Here is an 18,277-nt window from a genome sequence, read left to right on the forward strand (position 1 = left end):
AAGGCTCTGTATATGTCTAATTACCTCTGTGTCCTAGCACAGCTCTCTCCTGAGTTAGCCCATCCCTGTTAGTTACCCTTACGACTAGCAGTATACCATTAATAAAAATCTACCCCTCCACCCTACCTCATAAAACAATTCAGATCTAAGTAGAGTAACGTTATCTTGGTAGCAAGAGCTGTAGTTCCGTCATCGCGAACAAGCTATGACCTGTAGCTGAAGACTCCGCGTTCTCTCTCAAGTCAAGTGTCTCGCATCATAACATATTGTCAACATTTTTAGTACTACACCAGGTAGGGGAAAATACAGCTTAGCTCGCAAAGTCATTCTTTTTCTGCTGAGATGAACATGTCTCCACATTTACTGTAGTCAGTACACATCGTACACATATTTCAATGAGGGTGAGGATATTTGAATTGCACTTAAGCTCTTTAGTTTTGAGTTTATGTCAACTCCACGTTCGAATCCTTAGGAGTAGCATTTACTCTGCTCCTCTAGGGCTGAAGTACTCCCTACAAGAGTTGGCCAAGCAGGTTGGATAGACGATAGCTTAGCACACAACATGCCTACACCCAGCTAAAAAACCCGAGTTCGCTAATGCAGGCACAACATCACAGGTTGCTCGGCTCCTACCTAAGGCAAGGGTGCCCCTGGAGGAGCTTTACTCTGCTAGAACCTTACCACATCAGAATGAAGTGTCCTACAAGAGTTGGCCAAGGAGGTTAAACAGACGACAGCTTAGCACACATCATAGCTAGACTCAGGTAAAAAACCTAAGTTCGCCATTGCAGACACAACAACAGCACAGGTTGCTCGGTGCCCCTGGAGGAGCTTTACTCTGATCAACCCCCGCCCCCTCGGAATAAAGTGACCTACAGGAGTTGGCCAAGGGAGGTTATACACAACAGCTTAGCATACATCATACCTAGGCTCAGCTAATGACCCCTAGTTCGCTAACACTTGCTCTTCCAAGTCAGGTATCCCTTTTAGTAGCCTCTTTCGACAGTATTCCATAAGATAACGACATCCTATTTTCTGAAGGTGTCCGAGGACGTAGCGCGTAGCTAGAGGTAGATTGCGCGTGGCGGCCATTTTGCGCGGTAGCCCTAGAGGTAGATTGCGCGTGGCGGCCATCTTGCGCGGTAGCCCTAGAGGTAGATTGCGCGCGGCGGCCATCTTGCGCATTAGCCCCTGGCCCAGAGTCCCCTTTTTATCACTACTCTCCACACTCATTAAACGTCGCCTAATTAGATCTTCTTCAGCTTTATCCATTATATCAAACCGAACAAAATAGAAATTTGACAAATCGCGTCTGGCGCATGCTGTCGATGGAATGAGGAATTTGAACTTGCGTTCGTCATGACAACACAACGGATTTCAAATGTATATTTTGTTTGCCGATATTCTGATATCGAAAACCGATAAGGAAGTGCGTTTGAAGCTGAAATTGGACGAATTATTAAGTTTAATAATGCATATATGTGCATATTAGCATATGTTTGAGATTAATCCATTTCAAATTTAGAAATCATTGTGCATGTTTTCGATATTAATCATGTTATAAAAGCTGTCTTGAAGAAAATGTAAATTATTAATGGTGTGAACTCTTTCGGCAATGAAACAGTTCAAAGAGAACTGGCACTTGTCAATACACATTTCCAAATGATACCAGCTAGAACCAATCAACAAGCTAGAAACACGTAAATTGTGTCTAGGTGTTTCGCTGGACATTATGGAGCAGGTGAAGCGTGAAATGGAAGGTATCCCAGGAAACCTTGGATTTCCGTCTGCAAACAAAATATCGTGATGTTCTTAAAAGAAATCCGTACTACGACATTATGGTAGCCATAAACAAATATTTGGCTGATAGTGATAATGTGGACCTCCCAGAATGGTTTCAGTACCTACACTCGCTCCCGAATTCAAGTACTGTCCTGTCACATGCGTAGATCGCAATGAAGCTAGTTTTAACAGAAAAACGCCACAGATTTATACCAGAAGAGCGTTGTAATGTACTGCAAAGCAAATTATGGACAGGAAAGAGGATTATGTGTGTTTCTTCACGTTTGTGCTTGTTTTCATACTGTTTTCTTACAACCATACTGATTGATATATCATGTGTTCTGATTAACACAGTGTGTCTTCTCTAGGAGACTTGTGCTATATGTTTTGACAGTGAACACTGATACATTGATAGATCTCAAAAACTATGCTCGGATTGTTGGTGCAGCTGTAAGTAGTGTGTTTTTTTATTCAGTTGTTTATTTATGACCATAATTTTATCTATTGATGTGGATGAATCACGTGTCTATAGTAAAGGAATGTTACGTTTGCATTTCGTACAAGTGTTTAATAGTGTGAAAATAAATTCATACCTAAATGTATATCTCATCACTTTTTGCAGAGTAGTTGCATGCTTATGTTGGTGATTTACACAGCATTCAAATGCGATGTCTAGTCATGGCATTCAACGAACCACTGAGCGAGATGTACATGCACTGGGCAGCGCTGAAACCCTCCCCCTACGAAGTCGTGGATGGAGAAGATCGGGAAATGTGACGAAAAATAATGCCGCATCATAGTCCAAAGAACCGTCTTCCGATGATGGATTAATTAGCTGTCTCTTAACATAGAGCTATGGCACGGATGAAACGTGTCACTGTTTGCCAGGAAAATAATGTTTTCAAAATTGTTGACATCTACAGGACAAAGATATTTTGCTGCATAAACCAAGCGCTCTTTGACGAATTCCACATCGGAATTACGCTTTCCTGATCATGATACGGTTCAGCTCTGTTTTATAACTGGCACGTAGTTCAGGCGAATCCCGTTTTTCTCCATGTATAATTGAGACTGGCACACAAGTAAGTATTATTCAAATGATAGCCATAAAGGTAAGACAGTGTAACGTTATTTAAAAAATGCACCTTGAGACAGAATGTGAAAGCTGAATACGCTCATGTGTTTGAATCTCCTCATAGCGTTGTTCCGCGTTCTTCACCTACTAAATTTTCGTACTAATTCTTTTGGACAGCACTATACTGTAGTGGAATTCTGTTAAATTTTCGATGACCGCCCATAGTCCGATAGCGTAACTGATATTCAGAATTGCTCTCTTGAGATGTGAAGAAGACCTGTAAATCCCACTGTCAGTCCTCGAACAAGCCTGATTTAAGACGAGAATAGTTATATTCGTCATTATACAAACTTAATATTTTTAGCGTTTGTCCAACCCTTCTCCCGTTTCCCTACGGGGTCGGGTATGAGGTGAGATGAATTTGTCGTGGCGGTTTTTTATGACCGGATGCCCTTCCTGACGTCAACCTCATCAGAGGAGTTAATGAGAGATGAAATGAATGACGTGATATATGATAGTAGGGAGAGGGTGAAACCCGGTGCCGGCACATAGCCTACTCCTGTCGAATAGCACCAAGGGGTCTGCTCAAGGCTTAACGTCCCAATCCGACGGACGAATCACCATCAACAGCGTCATATGCCCTCACTCCATATGAGCACTGCGGAGAGGTTTGGAATTTAATCCAGGCTTTTGGCACGCAATCTAGTGATTAGAAATTGTATACCACCACCTCCCCTACGCTGCCGGCCAACATTCTGATGGTGAAAATTTTTTCGACCAACGGGACTCGAACCGGCTAACCTCGGTGTTAGACCGTTTTTAGACTTCAGCGCCTTAACGATCATGGCCACCAGGCGGGCTAAACTTAATATTTTTAGCAAATCACCTTAATTCACTGACACATCTTAAGTGTACAGTACAAATAACCAATTATGTTGTTTATATCTGAGAAACATTTCTCTATTGTCCTTTTCTCTCCTAATTATTATTTGGTACATTTGCATATAAGCCGCCTCTGTGGTGTAGTGGTTAGCGTGATTAGCTGCCACCCCCGGATGTCCGGGTTCGATTCCCGGCTCTGCCACGAAATTTGAAAAGTGGTACGAGGGCTGGAACGGGGTCCACTCAGCCTCGGGAGGTCAACTGAGTAGAGGCGGGTTCGATTCCCACCTCAGCCATCCTCGAAGTGGTTTTCCGTGGTTTCCCACTTCACCTCCAGGCAAATGCCGGGATGGTACCTATCTTAAGGCCACGGCCGCTTCCTTCCCTCATCCTTGCCTATCCCTTCCAATCTTCCCATCCCCCTACTAGGCCCCTGTTCACTATAGCAGGTGAGGCCGCCTGGGCGAGGTACTGGTCATACTCCCCAGTTGTATCCCCCGACCAAGAGTCTGAAGCTCCAGGACACTGCCCTTGAGGCGGTAGAGGTGGGATCCCTCGCTAAGTCCGAGGGAAAAACCGAACCTGGAGGGTAAACAGATGATGATGATGATGATGACATTTGCATATATATTAGTTACAGTGCTAGGTATATCCCTTTATATTAATTATTTGTTTAATGAGTGCAGTAGATAGCACTGTTAATTTATGTTCTGTTATACGTGCTTTTAAATTTCTAACCCATGGGCACTTTAGCTCAGTATTATTAATTACTCATCTGTCATCTCCATCATTAGCCATTTGGATACGTAATTAGTACCTTTATTATTTTTTGTAAAAAGTTACAATATATTATGTTGCAGAGGTGTACGGATAGCGTGCCTGCACCTTGCCCGGGGAACCCAGGTTCCATTCCCGGCCGCTTTGGGGATTTTTACGTGAGTCTGAGGGCTGGCTCTAAGTCGACTCAGCCTACGTGATTACAATTGAGCAATCATCTGACGGTTAAATGGTGGCACCGGTCTAGAAATCTAAGAAAAACGGCCGAGAAGATCCGTCGTGCCGACCATGCGACACCTCGTAAACTGCAGGTCTTCGAGCTGAGCAGCGGTCCTTTGTTAGGCCATGGCCCTTTGGGGATGTTGTACCATGAAATTTGGTTTGGTTTGGTTTGGTTTGGTTTGGTTTGGTTTGGTTTGGTTTGGTTTGGTTTGGTTTGGTTTGGTTTGGTTTGGTAGTGTGATTATATGTGGTAGGGGGTCACCGGGTTTTGACTGTAACAGAAAAGAATAAAAAATAACAAAATTATCTCGTGGCACAAAAGCCCATTTGGACCTTGGCCGTCCAAGACGAATGTTGCTCAGCCAGATGGCCAGCAGATACTAGGCTACACATCGTCAAGGTGACGACATCTTCAGTCATATTGCTTGGCTTTCGTGACCTGATACGCTGCCTCTCGCATCAGCCAGCTCCTCAGTTGGTCTCACGAAGTTCAGTGAATGTGCTCAAGCCCTCAGTCCAGAATTAAAATCCCTATATTAACGAGGAATCGGACCGGAGATCTTCAGAAAAGAGGCAGGTACGCTGTCCTTACACTACGAGACTGGCATAAATAAATAAATAAATAAATAAATAAATAAATAAATAAATAAATAAATAAATATCTTCAAATAACCCAATATACTACAATTACACACATCGGTAGATGAACGACAGACCAACTTGTCGCACATTAAGAGCACAGGGCTATTAAACAAGACGTCCCTTTTTCCTTACAAGAAACTACCGAACAACAAAAGATGTGATCATTGTACATTCAACCCATTAAGGGCCTTGGCTTGCCAAGATGACTGCTGCCAATCAGATGGCTTCTAGACATTGGAGTGTCACGTGATAAGCGTAACATGTTCTCAGTCGCATTATTTGGCTTTCTTGACCGTGTCTACTGCTTCTCGGATCGTGGAGATCCTCAGTTCTTCTCTCGAGGCTTAATGAGGCTACATTCTAACTTTTGATAATGATAATAATAATAATAATAATAATAATAATAATAATAATAATAATAATAATGTTGGCTTTGCGACCCACTAACTACTTTACGGTTTTTGCAGACGCCAACGTGCTGTAATTGAGTCCCGTCAGTTTTACGTAAAATTAAATCTACCGACACGAGGCTGACGCATTTGAGCACATTCAAATACCACCAGACTGAGACAGGATCATACCTGCCAATTTGGGGTCAGAAGGCCAGCGCCTCAAAAGTCTGAGTCACTCAACCCGGCGTTCTGACATATGGTGAAGTATTGACCTCCTTCATCAACCCGAGAAAAAAACCCGAGACATTTGTGTATGACGCAGATGCGTTTATCCTTTACTGTCGGGACTGGCTACGTGAAACAACGAAGAATTAAATCTGGGAGAATATTTTGTTTAGAGTCTCAAACCAAGTTCTTTCAGACACAATGGCGTGGGGCTGCGATCCAGCCGGCAAGTGTCCGAAATGTCATATTTTTTATCATTTGGCTTTATATAATTTTTATAATTGTATTTTCTTGCAGAAATGTATATTTTATTTTAATATACTGGCATTGTATAGTAATACCGTTACAGATCTTCCTTTATTGTGATTTTGAAATCAAAGGTCGAAAATATTAAAAAACAACAAACATACGTGGTAGTCAAACATTTGACGCTTCACGTAACTAACAACATCTAAATTAAACAAAGTTAAATAAAAATATTTGGCTAAGTAATGTGTACTCTATTTTAAGAAAGCAAATGTGAAGTGCAGCTTTTTATGTTCTAATTTTTCCGCATGGCGGTGGAGCGATCGCGTCCAGCATCTGGAGACGTGACACGGAAATCACTTCCTTTCGCCAGGTAAAAAGAGCATTCTAATGAAAACTCAATTAGTAGGAAGAGAGAGAGAGCGCTAGCGAGGTGTCTTTTCCATTGCACTACGTCAGAAGAGATGTAGGGACAGGCCTCCTACAACACTATGTACAAGGCTTGGCTATTGATCTCTGGATCCCCTCTGTTCTTTCATTTCACCCTATTCCATCTCATCGCCTCGTCTCTCCCCCCACTACCTCTCAGCAATCTTATTACTCTCACTCACGTTTGACGTCAGTCTTCCCATCTTTATCAAGATCCTAGATCGCTGTTCTTTCAATGGTTCCCAAAAATTAACAATACTTGCGCACCCCTAGTTTTATTTCAATTTCCTCTCCATATCTTGATAAGTACGTCTTCATCATGCTGCCAGACCAAGAAGTGTCAGATGTTACACTAGGACTGTATCACCTTCACGCAGGAAGGCTTCTTTGCGTGGAGCCTGATGTTAAAACATTGCCGTTACAACGTTACCCAGAGGGATGATTAGTAGAGTTCACCGCCATCTTGTCCAACAGAATGGTCAGTATTTTGGTCTTCGAACCGCAGGGTTGCTGAGTCGATTCGTGGCGAAGTCAAGGGATTTTAACAGTGTATTGGTAATTCCTATGACTTAGAGGTATCTTTCTCTAGCGTTCCCGTAAAGCACACACCTGACTACACTTTCATAATTACATTGACACACAGTTTACTTTGTCTACATAGTTTGGGTTGATTAAATGTGAACATACATTTCGGGTATAGTGGGTTCGGATCCCATCGATGGCAGCCCAGATGGTAGTTTTCCAACGATTCACCTTACAGAAGGAAAATTCTGCGACTAAACTTTAATTGAGGTCACGATCAATTTCCTGTCCTCTCGTCGTCGGGAAACTTCTATCTGTAACCGTGATGTCAAACCGGTAGTACACAGTAGACGCCATACACTTCTTTACAAGTGGCTTTACGTCGCACCAACTCAGATAGGTCTTACGGTGGCGGTGGGACAGGAAAGGGCTAGGAGTGGGAAGGAAGCCATCGTGGCCTTAAGTACGGTCCAGTCCGAGCATTCGACTGGTGTGAAAAAGGAAAACCACGGAAAACCACCTTCAGGGCTGCCGGCGGTGGGGTTCGAACCCACTATCTTCCGAATGCAAGCTCACAGTTGCGCGCCCATAACCGCACGGCCGACTCGCTCGGTACGCCAACCACTCTCAGCGGAGGGTCTGCCATGCAAGAGCAGCACTGTACTTTACTGCCACATGGAATTTTAATTACCACAGTCTACTTCCCATTTCTATAAATAAAATACTTAGGGATGTAGGGATGTAATACAGACTCAGTCCGGCGGTATTTGACGGTGCTCAAATACGCCAGCCTTACGAGGATAGAATTAATAACACGTAAAGGAACACCTGCCGGACTAAATTCCAGCAACTCGTAGTCTCCGTAAAAGTAGTACTGGGACGTAAGACTGGTATTAAACCCTTTTAATGCCCTTCGAACGATACCTACCTTCCTTACCTATCAGCAATTGACATGAGATCTTTCTCTTCGGTCGCTTACGGGTTCTTCGTCACTTGCTTAGGTAAGAGGCGGGTTTCAGTAATTTGAAACTAATATCTACAATGAGTAAACTCGATTTAAAAGGGTTGGTTACTTGACCATTTGAAATGATATCTGAAAACTTGTGACATTTCACAACAGCCGATCAACGAACTCATGCCTCTTCATTAGAAACAAACGAATAATGACAACGAAGATGAGAGACGCCGGCTTTGGAGACCTTAACTCAATTGCCTGAGGGGCGTCCTTACTAGAAACCACCGTGTTCATTTTAAAATAAAATAAAGGAAGTATGAAGATCCCTAAGATCGGCTGCCATAACGATTCGTGATAATCCAGCCCCGTTACACGAGCTCTGGATTCTTGGTATAATTAAGGCTGTCCCATCGATATGTGCCAAACAGTGGCTGTACGGTATGGACCCTTAATTGAATCGATGTGACCTGCGACTACGTCATGGACTGACATCTAACTTTGTGATTTACGTTAAAAGTATTGTGGATGATGACTGCAAGAAGAATGATGCTATAATAGCAGATGGCCCTAATATAAATCACTGAGGTTGATGGTCCCATGACCATCCAGATTTCTACGCTGAACGCTGAACAAAATTAAGTTAAAGTGGTTGATGACCAAGGTTTCCACGTTAGAATATCCCCAGCACATCTGGTGCTCAATCAAATCAAAATAAAAAATAACAAGAACAACAACAACAAACGCTCACAACGCTTGTGGCAGTAACGTCCCTTGCTATCGAACATGTCCCATTAATCGTTACGTTAGTCCCAGCAAATAAAAACTAAGATTTCCAGAATACATTTTCAAGTTAGTCAACTTGCGTTTAAGCTAATTCTCAAAATACGGTTTCACTGAATTTAATAAATTAATAACTTAATAAATCTCATAGTCCTGATTAACAACAAATTTATCTATCCTGGACGAAGTGATTCCTTTAAACTCCCTAACTGTTTCAATTAAATTTACGTTACCACTTGGACATGTTTACCAGAAACATTCCTTTAAAAGAAAATATTTATCTATGTTTATTCTCACAGCCTTCTTGTTTCGCAACTGTAATACGAAAGACATTTCTGTCCTACTCCACAATGTTATCACACTTTGGTGTTAAAACTTTGGAACTTAGATGTAGAAAGTCCATGATGCTATTTTGGTATAAAATATTGAATAGTAAAATTAATGATGAAGATTTACTTGGAAGTATAACATTTTACGTTACTCGGAAGTCTGGCAGGTTCAAGAGTTAATTTTACATTAAGAAATGCCACAGAGAAGCCCATAAGAATTTTCCTCTTAATAAAATTCTGAAACATTTTAATACATTACGTACATGTATAATTTGGATACCTTTTTCATGAATCAAATCAACTTTGAATTGGCGTGTGATTCTTTCCTATAATACACATACTGTTGAATATTATCTCCGTTTTCTGTAGGCCCTACATGTCTTATTTCATTCTTATAGTTGTTCTTTGATATCTCTTGTTCTATTTGAATTCATAGTTTTCAAATGACCTCTATATTAAAGTCTTTATTTCTCTGTTTAGAATATTGTTTTGCATAATGTTTCATGTTTTAAGATTAAGACTGTATAATTTATCTGTATAACTGAATGTGTTACATTGTGTTAGGCACCCTTGTAAAATAATTGTTACCGAGCTCGATAGCTGCAGTCGCTTAAATGCGGCCAGTATCCAGTATTCGGGAGATAGTAGGTTCGAACCCCACTCTCGGCAGCCCTGAAAATGGTTTTCCGTGGTTTCCCATTTTCACACCAGGCAAATGCTGGGGCTGTACCTTAATTAAGGCCATGGCCGCTTCCTTCCCACTCCTAGCCCTTCCCTGTCCCATCGTCGCCATAAGACCTATCTGTGTCGGTGCGACGTAAAGCAACTAGAAAAAAAATTGTTAATGTAGAAACTGTATATTTTTATTGTATTACCAAGTTTGTATTGTTTGAGTAGTTCATTGTATTTTTTGTATTGTCTTTTTTTCAGTTAATGTTTAGTAGTGTAACTATTAATTGTACTGTACTGTATATTGTGAACATTGTAATTGGGCGAAAGCTAGTTATGTTCGTCATTAAATAAATAAATAAATAAATAAATAAATAAATAAATAAATAAATAAATAAATAAATAAATACCGGTACCATTTGTTTACTTCGTTACGTCACTCATCAAGTTTACGTTGTAACACTAATACTTATTGAGACAGTAGCTTGGATAATCCTAAATTTTTATCCTATAATTTGCATAAATTACATGAAACGCAAAATAAAACAACCCACGTCAATCTCCTATAACGTCTACGTTTATCCGTTGGACTAATTCCGGTACCTATTTCCGGTATGATTTCAAGCTGATGAGATTCAAGTGACGTAATGCACCTCCCCCAAACTCTAGGGTTAATGAACTACTGCACCTCCATGTGCCCCACAGGCATGACCTCATACCACACGACTCTACATTTATGCCTTGGAAACCAACATCAACACCACATCATCCATCATGAACTCTTATGGATTGACGAGCTATCGTGACATTCAAATAAAATAATCGCAAGACCTTGGACAAACTTCAACAATACGAAGCGACATTACTATAGATTCTCAAATTTTGACACCCCTGAAAATGGTTATTTACAACATAACACAACATCGCATCATTTCCGTCGCACCTATAATGAATCTCAAGTTCTCTACCAAACGATTCACTTCTTAAGTAATGAAATCTAGTTGCAAACATTTATTATAAATGACAAAATCTGAGTTATAATTCCTTTCTGACAAATTGAGCTGGCTTGCTCTCCGAAACAGATGGTTGCTCTACCTGGAAGCAAGACCCTCCTCGTTATCTCTATGAACATAAACACGTTATCTCTTTTAACTGTATCAAAATGAAATCTCGCCTCGTTGAGAACTCGCGTGTAACGAAGACAGAATATGCGAAAATATTTTATTTAAAACGTCACTTGAAATGTTTCTAGTCACGGCGTCCTACGGTTTCACGTAGGATCCTAACTATGGAATGACCCTTATTCCATACCATTAAATTACACAAATGAATCCTCGGGTTCCCTGCATTGAAAAATCCCGGCAACAAATATCACTTCAACACTACAGGATTTCAACCAAGGGAGCCAAATTTTCTCCTAACTCTGCAAGACTTAAACCACTTGCTACCTCAAATTCTCTACACGACAAGAATACAGAATATTTCTCTTACGCGATCCTCCACTATGCTGTTATATAAAACAATCTGTGACAAACTAACCACATCTCCCCGCTTCCACAAATCACACGCCAGTTTCGCCTCGTACATTTCTTGACATGTTCTACAGATCCGACCACATTACGACGCACGCTCCGCAACAACTGGCGTTCCATCATTACTACACAATCGCCTTAAATGGCAAACCACGGATTAGATTTACGGGAATTGCATCTTTGCACTGAACGCAATTTCGTGATAAATTAATATCGTAACTTGGGCAAGCAACAAATATAGGAATAAAAGTACGGAAATGATACCCCGCTCTACACTTGAAATTCGTTTTTAGTACCATCAAATCTACTGTTGTACAACATTTTACACGCTAGTTCCGCGGCTCTACCGATCAACCAAGAAACATAAAATTACCGTTCGTCGTATACAGTACTTCTGACATTTCCACGAAATAAATACGGTGACAAAAGAGCGTCAAAGATACACAAATAGAATGGTGACATAATGAAATTAACAAATGCACTTAACAAAGGGTAGCTTACATGCCTGGAATTCGTACGTGGCCTTGCACCGTAAGAGGCCGACCAGTCTCTCTCAATCTCTTATCTAGCCATCCCAACAAGTGGTGGCTTTACAAAACGTACTTTTCCTTTAATCAGGATTCCTATCCTGGGTGTAATATTTTATATTGATTATTTTATATCATTCATCCGAAAATAATGACATGTAGAAATATAAATGCCCACCTCACGTCTCTTCCTTGCACGGAGCGAACACGTTTGTCGAACCACCGATCCGCACACGCAATACTTCACAATACAACAATGATATTTGATAATTCAACTGAAGGATTTCGGCATTAGAATGACCGTCTCTTGCCTGAACCTGAATCTGAATGATGATTCCTCATTTTGGAATGCCATTGATTTACCTTTTAACCTATATCCACTTGGAGACGATGTTACAGTCACTTTAGGCCAAACTTATCTTCCCTTTTGGGACTTAGTCTTCCCAACTCTGTTTTGAAATGTTATTCTGAAATGCGTGGAGTCGCCTCAAATTCACTGGACACAATGGGCAATCGCAAATGGCGCGGCGTGGCTTTATAAATTTTCCTCCGTTAAAATCGAGCCACTTCTGATTCCACAGCTAGCTGGTCTCAGGAGAGGGTAAAGCTGCACATCACAGGTGTTAAAATTAAGTCAACACATAGAAGATGGTTTTGAAAGCCGAAAAATTACAGGATCTGCATTTATAGATCTCTCGGCAGCATATGATACTGTTAATCACCGACTTGTCCTAGGAAAGGTATATAGCGTGACAAAGGACTTTCATCTGACTTGTGCCATTAGAAACCTACTTCAAAATCGAAGTTTCTTCGTTGATTTCCAGGGAAAAAGGAGCAGGTGAAGGATACAGAAGAACGGACTACCTCAGGGCAGCGTGTTGGCACCAATGCTTTTCAATATTTACACAAATGATCAGCCTCTTCCTGCCGGGACGAATATTTTCATCTATGCTGATGATTGTGTCATCACCTCTCAGGGGGATAACTTTGAGACGTTTGAACAAACATTATCCAAAGCTCTAGATACTCTCGCTGGCTATTACAAGAAGAATCAACTAACACCAAACCCAACAAAGACGCAAACCTGTGTTTTCCATGTAAACAACAGAGATGCTTCCCGAACTCTGAAGGTCACTTGGCAAAGCATAGCATTACAACACAATACTACCTCGAAGAACCTCGGAGTCACTCTAGATCGTGCCTTAACCTACAGAAAACATTGTTTGAACATCAAGCAGAAAATGGCTGCTAGAAACAATATTGTGCGGATGCTAACTGGAACATCTAGGGAAGCACAACCAGATCCAGTGAGGACATTTGCCCTTTTGCTCTGCTATTCCCCAGCTGAATACGCATGCCCGGTGTGGTACAAATCTTGCCATGCCAAAGCAGTTGATGTAGCACTCAACGAAACCTACCGCATTATTACTGGATGTTTGAGACCTACACATTTTGAAACCTACGAAACCTACCGCATTATTACTGGATGTTTGAGACCTACACATTTTGAAAAAGTGTATTGCCTGGCAGGGATAGCACCTCCCGACATCCGCCGTGAAGTGGCAGCCAAGAGAGAAAAGAGAATGATGCTGACATCTGAAGCCCACCCTTTGTTTGGATATGAACCACTACGTCAGCGGCATTAGTCTAGGAAAAGCTTCTTGAGAATAACCGAAACACTTGAAGGAACAGCGCAGCAAGCAAGAACTCAAGAATGGCGCGTCAGGAGTCAACATACGAGTATCAGTCAATGAATGACACCAAGAGAGGAACTCCCTCCTGGCCATGTTACAGATTGGGTGAATTGGAGAGCACTGAATAGACTGCGCTCTGGTGTTACGCGGTGCAGGGTCAACCAGAATAAATGTGGTTTCGAAGTGGAGAGTACCTTGTGTGTATGTGGAGAAGAGCAGACCACAGCCCATTTGTTGCAATGTAGTTCATGTCCATTCAGCTGCACAACAGAAGACCTGGTTAAAGCGAAGCCAAGTGCACTTTATGTCGCAAGATTTGGGGCTCACACAGTTTTATGTGGTTCTTCGTCACTGAAGTATTTATATTTATGTTCTTTCCTTATATTTAATTTTAAACTTATGTATGCTTCTGGCACGATATAAATAAATAACCTCACAGAAAGTGTAATTAGGGCTGATTCTGAAATAACACATAATAATTGTTTAGTTTAAGAGCGGTGTTGATAATAAGCATTACGGGTCTCTCTTAACAAATGTGAGTCTTTAAATTACCTGATAAGCTAGGCACTATATTTTGTCGATGTAACGGAGTTTAAACAAACAGGCGCGCCTTTCACGTAATTCTCCTTCTTGGGCTATTCAACGGCGTGTACGTGTCCCCTCCATAATTTAGCCTTCCTTTTAGAACAACAACATAAATTGTTAGCAGCAGTCATTCCGTCCTGTGATGCATAAGCAGTAAGCAAGTTAGAACCAACAATTTGATCATCAGTATCCATTTCCCATCTTGATATACAATTGTTCCTAGGCATTCCCTTGCGGTTTCCACGAGAGTACCCCTTAGTGCCCCCATTCTATATCAATGTCCTGAACCTCCTTACTGTCCATTGCTTGGAACTTTTCACTAATTTCCATGTATCTCTGTCCAATTTCCCCGCCCTGAAGATTTTCTACCGTTTTTTGTCTGGAGATAGATTTCACTTTCTCTATCCTTCAGTACAGAGCAGACACTGGCCTGTATCTTCTATAATTCCCCTGAAAACACGCATATTCTTAACAGATTTCCCGAATTCAAAGTGTTTCAAGATATAGTCTATTATGGATCGCGTTCCCCTTCTCTGCCATATGTAGCGATGAATAGCCTTATGCTTCAAGGATATATTCGTAAATGCTAAAACCGTACTAGCACAGAAATCCAGCAAACGCTTCCCATTCCCATTAGCTTCCATATCTTCCCCACATCTATTAATCACCCTTTCGTATCCTTCAGTTCTATTTCCAATTTTCGAATTGAAAGCGCCCATTAGTACTGTCCTATCCTTGCTGTTGACCCTGACTACGATGTCACTAAATGTTTTATAAGAATTGTCCACTTCATTTTCATCTGCACCCGCACATAGTGAATGCACTAAGACAATTCCCGTCCTAATTCCTCCAACTCCCAAAACCACCCATATCTTTCGCTCATTTAGGTGCCTAACAGAAACGATGTTGCATGCAATAGTATTCCTGATGAACAGACCCACCCCACCCTCTGCCCTTCCCTCTTTTGACACCCGTCAAGTACACTTTATAATCTCCTACTTTTTCCTCGTTATCTCCCCTTACCAGAATATTATTCACTCCTAGCACAACCAGATGCATCCTTTCGGCTGACTCAGCCAGTTCTACTTTTCTTCTTTCTTCCATAAGCCCGTTGAACTTACTGTAATTTCCACGTCGAATTCTATTTTGTTCACCAAGTGTTTTAAAAGGAGTCCTTCCCCTGTCAAATGCGAGTGGGACTTCGTTATTCCCATAGGTCCGAAACTTGCTTAAAATCTTCCGAGCGTTCTCGGTGAAAATTCTGTGAAGCAGGATGCTGCACTTACTTACACATAGTCAAGTGAGGGTCTCTCTTCTAACGGGTTTGAGACCACCGGTGGATTGTATATCCCTAGCCCTCTAAGCACAAGGAGGGCCATGGCTCCGAATATGTCCGAAATGCCCACTCTCATTCCATAGCAAATGGTGTACCGATTATCAGGACCACTTACTTGGCACTCAGCTATTGCTCATGGTTCACGAACTACTAGGTCGTGACTACACCACACCATGAACCATAAGCCCCGTGAGCAATGTGCATGAGTAAAAACAATAAATGAACCAGCAGGGTAAAGCCGGAGCACATGTAAGTTGCCCATTCCAAACAGTGCTCATCAATGAATTAGGGAAGGCAAGTCTGAAAGTTTCGTGCTAAATTATTTCGATTCTAGAAGTTGTGTGACAGGAATGACAGAGAGACTAGGTTGGGAGACGCTGAAACTAGAAGAAAAAGGGCATGGTTATTTGGGAGGAGTTGGACAGTATTGTTGAAAAGCCGTTTAAAATGAGGAGAACCGATCATTAATGTAAAAAAAAGGTAGTCCACAGAAAGCAAACTATGGACAAGATTCCGTTTTAAATCTTGGAATTGGTAATTGCAGCAGTCTTAGAAAACTTTGCAAGAATCATGAGATTATTAAAGCCAGTACCCTCTAATATCCTGTAACTTTTTCGTAAATACCTACGTAATTGTGTTTACTCGTAATGCGAATCGAGTAGTGGCCTAAGTCATTGTGCCATTTAATCCACTTTAAAAACAGGGTTACTGTAGTTTAAAAATTGAATTTAATTTCGCATTTCTAAGCAATTGCAATGTAATTACTATGTTACACTACTTTAATGTAACATTTCATACGTTTTGCGTGAGTTCCTGAGTGACTGTGTTGTAGTACTGTTACGTTACAGTATACACAATGGAGTATTTGATTTATTTTCTATAAATTTCGCATGAATTCTTAAGCATTTGAATGCCTTTATTATGTCTCACTACTCGTAAATCATCTTTAATTGTCATGCATTTTTGGTTCCTTGTTTCCATGAATTTCATTTGTATTTCTTTGTCATGAAACTCCTTGTTTCATTGTAATATCTTCTACCATCTTGTTTTCATGTAATTATTTGTTGTTGCAAAGTTGTTTCTCCATTTAATTTCGTCGTTACACCATAGAAAGCAGACATTGCCACCGGGGTATATCCCCATTGTTATAAATGCAATAATAATAATAATAATAATAATAATAATAATAATAATAATAATAATGTCTTACATACGATCGTAGGATGCTGAAAATGAGCAATTCAGAAGGCAATTACTAAATATTATTGTAATGTATTTTAATATAATTACCCTCTTTACCTTGAAAAATACAATATACATGTGAGGAAGTAAGGATTTTACTTCACGTGTCAACAAATTATTAGAGACCCAGATGGCTTCCTAAATACGATCTCTTCCTATTTCTAAAGTTAACATTTTTGTGTATAGAAATTTCCTTTAAAAAAGTCCTATTATGCACTTTTCCAAAACATAAGAGGTAATCTCACGGTAATTCAAATATATTCCTTTATTCTCGTTTAATTTGATGTCTGTTCAAAACGCATTTATGAGAGGATGTCATTTCGATTACTGAACTGCGTCCTGGTCCTGGACAAATTACTATCTGAAGCTTGTGTAATGCCTGCAACATAATTCCGAGCATGCCAATTACACTACCCTTCTAATGTAGACATCAATCAGAATTGGTTATAACAGAGACTGCCGGCAGCGACTGTCCCAATGAAACTAAAATGTGGCCCGACTAGTGTCACCAGTTTTACTACTGATGTACTTAAATTTTATACTATGCTGATTGAAGTGGTTGGTTGACTAAGTACAATCGATTCAAGAATACCATAGGTACCGGAGAACTATAAAATGGATACTCTTCTATTTTTACAAGCCTTCGACATATATAACACATGCTGCTTCCAGAAATTATGAAATGGGTTTGATTTACCATCATTAATATTATTTACGAGTTGCTTTACGTCAAACCGACGCAGATACGTCTTATGGCGACGATAGGATAGGAAAGGACTAGGAGTGAGAAGGAACCGGCCATGGCCTTAATTAAAGTACAGTACAGCCCCAGCATTTGACGAATGTGAAAATAGGAAACAATGCAAAACCACATTCAGGGCTGCAGACAGTGGGGTTCAAACCCACTATCTCCAGAATGCAAGCTCACAGCTGCATGTCCGTAACCTCACGGTAAACTCACTCTGTATTTAATTTATTAATAATTAGTGCTTGGTTCAGTAGCGAAGTCAGGGATCTAGGCCCTCGTTTACAATTTAGCACATTGTGCTTACAATGTTAAATATTATTATAACTGAACTGTTAAAAGACGAACTGAGTGGCTCAGATGGTTGCGGCGCTGACCTTCTGACCCCAACTTGGCAGATTCCACCCTAGCTCAGTCCGGTGATATTTGAAGGTGCTCAAATACGTCGGCCTCGTGAAGGTGGAAATAATGGCGCGTAGATATAACTCTTGCTGTACTAAATTCCGGCACCTCGGCGTCACACAACTACCTACATAAAAAGTAGTTAGTAGGATGCAAGGCCAATAACATTAATAAATAGTTAAAATTAAAATATATGAAATTAACATAAACAAGAAATTAGAAGCTAAATTAATATAATAAACTGATATAATTTAAGTATTTTTAAGATTTAAAGTAAACATAAAATA

Source organism: Anabrus simplex, chromosome 2, assembly GCF_040414725.1.
Source record: "Anabrus simplex isolate iqAnaSimp1 chromosome 2, ASM4041472v1, whole genome shotgun sequence".
Lineage (NCBI taxonomy): Eukaryota > Metazoa > Arthropoda > Insecta > Orthoptera > Tettigoniidae > Anabrus > Anabrus simplex.